Raw genomic sequence first — 8,388 nt, 5'->3', positions numbered from 1 at the left:
AGGTTTTCCCAGTATGAAATAACTGATTTAATACTCCTTATTTCATACTCTGCTCCAAATTGAACTGAGACAACACTGTTAACGTCATAATTCAGAACGCTCCAACATTAGGTAAATTTTTGATCTATGAAATACTGTAGCCCCAATTCTTCCCCGACAAAATTTTATTAAATATAGTGATGGTGGTGCTAGCAGAGCTGTGATTTGCAGGTTAGGAAAGCAAACAAAAAGAAGGAAAAGGGCCAACTCTCCAATCATTTGTATTAGGGTAGCTCAAAGATGTCCATTTCCTTCCCATATTGGAACAAGGGTCTGTATGGAAAAAATAGGTGCAGAATTCTTTCTCCAAAGAGGAGGGAACAGACTGTGACTTGGGTACATGCAGCTTGGACCAAAAAACAAACTACAGTCTCTGAGAAATGCCACATGAAACAGAGGAGAGTTGGTGTCAAATGAGCTTTCCTAAGGGCACCAAGCAGAGGATGTCACAGAAATTTGTCCATTAGGACCAATGTCAAGATTGCCCCATATCTGAAAGTAAAGCTTAAAAGTAATTATTCAGAAGTGATGGTAGCCAATGCAGAAAAAAAGCCCCATTGATTCTGAGGTAGAGAACAAGGGCAAAATATATATTTTCTAAGACAGTTTAATTCCGTTGTATCTTCAGGTCTTCCATCCAGTTTGCTCTGGCATTTTCAGGCATTTGGTGTCAGTGAATTAGTTGACATATGAGTCAAACTCCTGTACAGATAATAGGCAATCTGACACCCAGGGAAATGAAACTCATTATCTGATTCTGTATCAGAGCTTTATCACACAGGAGAATTGTGATTTTCAAAATATTCCCTGCTGAAGAAAAGTGTACTGCTCAAAATTCCAGTGGCCTCTTTGAACTTGAGGCAAGCAGTAAAACAACAAAAGAGAAAAAGCTGCTTATTTCCTCATTCTTTTGCAAATGGTAGACTTTGAAGCATTAACCAATTTAATGAAAATCAGATTTCCTTTTTTAGTTCCATATTTATGACAGAAACATGAAAACTCAAGCTATTTCTCTTCAGCTTGCAAATATTTGTAACTGCAGATGTTTCACAGGTGACTCCCACTCAGATGCTATGGGAACGAGTATTTACCCAGCTGATAGGCAGCAATGCTGCAAATAAAGGCAACTGACAGTGATTTTGGCAGTTAACAAGGACACCTGTTTGCTTTCATGGTGTTCCTTCATTACTTCTTCACACCTTATTTTTTTTTTCTTTTCTGGCTGAGGTTTTATAACATGATAGATTTATTGGCAAATGATTAGATAGCTCCCAATTTTTTCACTGTATCTTTTGGAGGTGTATTTCTCTTTCAACTCCCAGTTGTTTTCTTTGGGTTTCTTTTTCTCTTTACCCTCTGTTTCATGGTAGTTTGTCAGTTTTTTGCTAGTTTTTGGTCTTTTGTCACGTATTTTTTGTTGATGATGGATGATCTAGCTGGTCTTGGAGGGAATTGTGACTTCAGAATCTTTCTGTTGGTGATGTATCAGTTTTGCTGTATCTTTCATAATGGAGACACTATACCAGGAACAGACTAAAAAAGACAAAATAAAAAATAAGGAGCATTTTTAATGAGCTCTAATTATGTGTAGAATTGATTTCTAACCTGTTCTGGTTCAAACCAGGGTTAACTTTTGCAGTGGCCAGGGGGGCGTATGATCAGGATACAGGGGTTATTCTATATCACCTCACATTACTATCCAGTGATGGGAGAAGGGCTTTCTTTCAGGGCACATAGGGTGACAGAGGAAAAGATCAGGTGCTATTGTTTCTGTGTGAATTGTTTGCATTTTCTTGCATCCTCTGTCATTAGTGTTGTTGTTGCTTCTGTTCATTTTCTTATTATTATTTTCAGTAAGTTGTTCTTATTTTAATTCACAGTCTTTACTTTTTGCGCCTTCAATTCTCATCTCCATCCCGCCAAAGAGAGAGGGTGAGTGGGGGACAGAATGAGCAGTAGTGTGATTTGAAGAGTCTCAGTGGGAGAACTAAACTGGGGAGTAAAATTGCCATGCCATGCCATGCCATGACATGACCTTAATGGATTCTGAACATCACGTAGCTGCTTTTGCAGTTTTTAAGAGCTACTGTACTTTGATGTGCTGCTTGGTTTACCTTATTGCTGGCTTTTTTTACTATTGCTATTTAATTTCAAATCAATGATAATTAGCAATAAGGATCTGCCATTTTAGTAAAATACTTTTTGGGGTTTATATATTTTAAGGAGGAACTAGTTTGTGCTGAGTAGTAACAGTAACAATGTCATTTTAGAACCGTGCAGTTAGTTTTTAGCCAATCACCTTATCAGATTTGTGTTTTACTAACAAAATACTTATTTTACTCTTTGTCACCTTCTCATCTTTTCAACAATCAATCCTGTAAATCAGTTTGAGATTAAAAAATTCCGTGGGGAAATGCATGAGAAAAAAAGTTCTTCTCTGTATTTCACCACTTATTTTGCTTTCTTCTTCATTTCCTGAAAGACAAAGCTAAATTCTCCTGCTTGCAATGCTTTAATCCTCTGAGGCCTTGTAAACATCACTGCCATTATGTTTTCATGGGTGTTATTATTCATAATCCATGATATTTATTCATCAATCATTTTATATTCATTATTTTGGTGAGATCAGACATGGAAGAAGGTCTCTCCTTGTCGCAAACACTTCCTGAACTTATCAGAAGTTTTCATAGGCCAGATGGTAAATGCAGATGGTGCTGCTCATTATGTTTAGCAACAGAGGCTGTAATCTTCGGGCAACCACAGTTCATAGTGAGACAGTCTAAGAAAATCATGGAGTCTTGCTCCTGTAATACTAAAAACTCAGTGCTCAGTTAAGCAAAAAGAAAGTGGATGAAAAATTCTATTATCCTAGCACCTTTTGAGCTCAGCAATGAGCTACGTGTTGGTGTCTGTAGAGAGAAAATACTACATGTGATGTTATTATTTAAAAAAATGAAAAAGCTTTGGTGCATCTGAGGACAAAATCAACTTGAATTGTTAAAGATAATTGCAAGTTTTCAGGGTAAATGTCAAAACCTGAAATTTTCCCTTTCAAGCAGAAGATTACAGCAAACAGTAGGGGCTTGTAAATTTTTATGACATCCAAACTAATCTGAAATGGCTATATTGGGTTTTCATGGCAAGATTTTGGTGGCTTCAGTGGTGACTTCTATAAGAAGAAGCCAGAAGTTGCCCCCATCCTCGAGGGAGCCAATACCAGCTGACTCTAAGACATCATTGCCACAGGGCAAGGCCGAACCCCTCAGTAATGATGGTAGCTCATATGGGCTGAGAGATCTAAGAGGAAAAGTGCTTTATAAAATCTGCTGGAGGAGTGAGAACATTTGAGAGGAACAGCTCTGCAGACACCAAAGTTAGTGGAGGAGTTGGAGGCAGAAGATGCTCCAGGAGTTGAGGCAGAGATTCCCCTGCAGTCTCTAGTGCTGACCATGGTGAAGCAGCAGTGCCTCTGCAGCCCATATTGATCCATGGGGAACCAGAGATCCACCTGCAGCTGATGAATGACCCCACATTAGAAGTGGTAGATGTCCAAAGGAGTGTGAGACTCCATGGAAAGCCTGCATTGGAGCAGTTCCTGAAGGAATCCCATGAAATAGACCCATGCTGGGGCAGTAGTGATGATCTGCAACCAGTGGGAAGGATTCATATTGGAGAAGTTCACAGAAGACTGTATCCTGTGGAGGGAATTCACATGGGAGCAGAGGGAGAGTGTGCAGAGTCCTTCCCCTAGGAAGAAGCCACATGAGCTGACCACAGTGCCCATTCTCCATGCCCTACACTGCTGCAGGGTTAGGTAGAAAAACAAGTGAAGTTTAAGCCAAGAAGAAGGGAGGAGTGGAGGAAAGTATTTTCTATGGTTTGGCTTTATTTTTCATTACCTTACTTTGATTTGCTTGACAGTAAATTGAATTGGTTTCACAAAATTTAGTTTGTTTGCCCATGACAGTAACTGGTGAGTGATTTCTCCCTGTCCCTATCTCTACCCATGACACAAGTCTTTCATTATATTTTCTTTCCCCTATCCCACTGAGAAGAGGAATGAATAAACAAACAGCTTTTTTGGGTGCCGGGAATCCAGACAGGATGAATCCACCATAACACTTTGAAACCAAAATAGATTAGGTGATTGGGGAATGAAGAATTCTCAAAAAATTACTTAAATTTAAAAAGTGCCTCTGAAAATGCATATATTCAAGTCTATTACAATTAAACTCTAAAAGCAAATTCTCATTTGCTTGCAAGATCTATGTATTTGTCTTTCAGCTCTACTTCATCTTCACATGTTCAAGATGAAGGAAAAATAAGTGAGAAAGCCTCTGTAAGATGATGATATGTGTGCCCATTGCCTGAACGCAAGGTTTGCAAAAAAAAGCCATGTGTTACCCTACAGGCACTGTGCTGACAATGCAGGACACAACTAAGACCAAACACTGCAGCTGAAAATCTTGTAAACTAATTGTTTAAACAATATGTACTCTGAAATGCATGTCACTGTTAAAAGAGTTTTTATGAAGAAAATTAAAAGTTTTGTGACGCTGACATTGCATCACTAGTTTAAAGATTAAAACATTTTAGCTGTTCTTTTTTTATATGTTTTCTCACTATGATTTTTATGTTCCATGCTGTATTAACCACATTAGTGTCTTTCTAAAAGTAATTCACATACACTTCAGGTATCAGGATGTCTGGAAAATGTTTTTTGCTTGGAATAACAAAGTAAATAAAAAGAGTTTTTGACCTGAAAAATTACTCAAAGCATTTTCTTTTTTACTTCAAAAAATTATTTTTTTTTTTAACCACAGGTCTGTAGTTCAAGGATATTGAAGCAAATGAAGCAGAGCTCTACCAGTGTCTCCTGTAAAATAGAAAATTAGTTAAGAGGAAATATGGTGTATCTGAAATTCCCTTATGTATTAGAATTTCAGATGCTTGATTTCTGCATTAGTGATTTACACTATTATATTTTCATTTCAATTCATTTGGTCTATTCTATATAAAATAAAATCCATATTGAAACTATTTTTAATGCATTAAAAACATACCTTTTTTAAAGTGATAGATGAAAGACTACTTTTAATATAATTTAAATTACTTCTAATATTTTAATTTCTATTAAAATTCAAATTTCACAAGAAAGAGTACTAATTTGGAAGTCCATGATTGCATGGTACTTCACAGAACTTTCAAGTACTTTTCACAGTCCTAACTCCAAGATGTTATGACAGAATTTGGACCTTAAAATTCTCCAGTTTCATTTTGCTTTAAAAAGTTATAAGGGACAACTGGTACTTAGCACCTACTGAAACACTTGTTTAGCTTTATTCTTTTTAGTTCAGTGCAGTAATGAAACCATGACAGTCTTGAAAAAATCACTGAGAAAAAAAAGAATTTTGAAAGGGACAATCTTGTTTTAAAAATTTCTTCATAGTCTGGGTTCCATAAAAGTAGAAGTTTTATTTATTATGTTTAAATTTGAAATAATGTATTTTTAATGTGTCATCCATAGTAGGTCCTTATATAGAGCCTTCTAAATTTGAAATATTAGCCAAGAAAAAGTGAATTAAGTTTTAATAGTATTTAAAAATTTAAGGTAAAAATAAATGAAAAATAAAATAAAACAAAATCTGTTTGAAGAATGGCTTAAGAAAGTGTGAGAGACTGAACTGTTATGAGTAACGGAGAAGATCTCATGGGGCATTACAGCTCATCTGAACTGATATTAGAAGCAGCTGTCATGTCTTAGAAGGTGTCACGAAAAATCAAAACCCCCATAGTGCCCCTGGACCCACTGCTGAGGCCTTGAACCAGAGGACTCCATGTGATCCAAAAACATTGCAACAGATCCAGAGTGTATTGCAAGGGACAGAGTAAAACATCCTCTAAGACAGGGGAGGTACCTGAGTCTTCCTGCTGAGCCTCAGTGTATTTTAACCCACTGGACTTTGTGTTTTGCCTGTTTCTTCCCCCACCCCCAATGGATGGGGAACATCACTTTGACCAACCAACAGCTAAACTGCCAGAATCAAGTCCCACTGTGAGGTCTATGGGTGGCGATACATTTTTTCTCTTCTCTCTCTTCCTTCCTTTTCCCTTATGCAATTTCTTATGTAATATTTTTACTTTATATATATACATATATAAATATATATACATATATATATATACATATTTAAGCACCAATTGTTCAGTGTCATTCCACTCTGATCTACACTGAGGTGCAGATTAACAGGAAGGAAGTGCAGAAGTGCGGAAGGGAGGAAGGAAGTGTGGAAGGAAGTGTGGAAGTGTGGAAGGAAGGGAGGGAGGGAGGGAGGGAGGGAGGGAGGGAGGGAGGGAGGGAGGGAGGGAGGAAGGAAGGAAGGAAGGAAGGAAGGAAGGAAGGAAGGAAGGAAGGAAGGAAGGAAGGAAGGAAGGAAGGAAGGAAGGAAGGAAGGAAGGAAGGAAGGAAGGAAGGAAGGAAGGAAGGAAGGAAGGAAGGAAGGAAGGAAGGAAGGAAGGAAGGAAGGAAGGAAGGAAGGAAGGAAGGAAGGAAGGAAGGAAGGAAGGAAGGAAGGAGGGAGGGAGGGAGGGAGGGAGGCTGTCTTTTCAGGGAAAAAGCAAGCATACTTTGACTCTTTTCCAGTGGTAATGGGAGTATATCCTCAATAACATGAGCTCATAATTGTACAATTTGTAAAATGCCTTCCATCTACTGTTCTTGTGTGATATTGTGCTTTGTATCAAAATGACACATTATGATCACCTGTCACCTAAGAAAAGAGAGACCTGAGCAATACCTGGCTATTGTATTCCTTTTTTTTTTTTTTTTTTTTTTTTAATTTCCGTATCTTTTTGTTGTGGGTGGTTTTTTTGCTTTCAATGTCATGTAGATCTGTTTGAAATAGGTTATGTATTTCCAAGCTTAATTGGAAACATACATCAAAGCAGGAATTGTTTGAACTTTCTGAGAAACTGTATAATAATTGTATGCATGTGTTTTTCATTCTGGAAATCTTTTTTTAGAGCTGTGGCTGAGGAACTACTGGATGGAAGAATTATTACTCAATTAAATATAGCAGCATGAGAAAAAAAGAATCAGTTTATCTAGTATAATTTTTTTAAAGGTTTCTTTCCATTTTTGCTCAATTTTGATGAAAAATAACTTCTTGTTTCTGGTAGATCATGCACTAGATATATGGATATGGAGAGCTAAAATCCAGAGTTGCACAGAGAAAGATCAGTGTCTGCTACTTTGCCAATACCCAGCCAATAGTAATTAGTTCTTTATCCTGTAAGATCAGAGGGATAATATAGTTCCTCTAAAAAATGCTATTAAGGATTTGGAGACTTAAATATATATTCTTCTGAAATATGTCCTTTAAGACTAACTTTAATGAAAGGATAGAATAAAAGTAGCTTTAGTAGGAAATACCCCATTTCAATATGTTTACCAAGAAAGTGGAGTATATTAGACACTTGGTTTAGAAATAACTTAGTTCTAATGTCAGTAGCTACTCAGTTCACTACTAGCATGTGATAGGCAAATAAGGTTAGTTTGATTTTTTTTTTCCTGGAAACCTCTCTTTGTCTCTGAGATGAGTAATGCATATCACTCAGGCTCATGATTCTGTATTCTGGTCTTCTGGAAATTTCTCCCAAAGAGCTCTGTGTGAAAAATTATGAAGTAACAGAGGAATAAAGGACTAAGATTCAGGATTTAGCTTAAAGACTTTGTAGATAAGTCTATGAAACACAGATTTAAACCATAATGAAGTAGGCTGGCTTTTCATTTGAGAATTTATAAATATCCTATAAATATGGTGGGCAATTAAGCCTCAGTTTCTTCTTTAAAAAGTGGCATGGAATTTAAAATTATTAAAATGTTCTCACCATATTTTCAGAAGCAATCCCAAAACAAGTATTTTGCTGTTTCCTGATGATTGCTACTTTGACATTCTGTTAAACCCAGCAGATGTCATGTGTTGGTTTTCTCTTCAGAAAGCATTTCAGCAATGGTCATAAAAATTATGACTCCTCTAATATAGTAGGAAGAATGTAATATAACAGCTTTGTGATATAAAAATATTTCTTTGTGTGCCACTCTATTTTTCAAGGTCTGATCACATAAGCAGAAGCAATTTTGCCAGACAGTAGAGAGAACACCTTACAGAAACATTTCTTTCCATTGTTTCCTTCAGGGGAGATTATTCTTCCAATTCCTTTTTGCTTCATTCCTGCAGATGCAGATACATCTGTCATATCTGATTGCTCTTTCTGACGTGAAAATACATGAACAGTTCAAAAGGGCATAAATTTTATGATAGACCAGAAAACGAGTCATGATTTTGC

At 36.8% G+C, this 8,388-nt stretch overlaps 1 long non-coding RNA gene across 1 annotated transcript in view; it reads left to right on the top strand.

The window, feature by feature from the left end:
• LOC111941325 (uncharacterized) overlaps positions 1–4,806 on the top strand; it is a 9,761-nt gene extending 4,955 nt beyond the window's left edge. Inside the window, exons 3-4 of the long non-coding RNA XR_015280681.1 lie at positions 1,920–1,971; positions 3,184–4,806. This is a non-coding gene — a long non-coding RNA (uncharacterized LOC111941325). The remainder of the gene's footprint in view (positions 1–1,919; positions 1,972–3,183) is intronic.
• The last annotated feature ends 3,582 nt before the right edge of the window (positions 4,807–8,388 follow it).

This window comes from Cyanistes caeruleus, chromosome Z (assembly GCF_971803275.1).
Source record: "Cyanistes caeruleus chromosome Z, bCyaCae1.hap1.1, whole genome shotgun sequence".
Taxonomy (NCBI): Eukaryota; Metazoa; Chordata; class Aves; order Passeriformes; family Paridae; genus Cyanistes; species Cyanistes caeruleus.
This window is presented reverse-complemented; position numbering and strand designations above follow the sequence as displayed.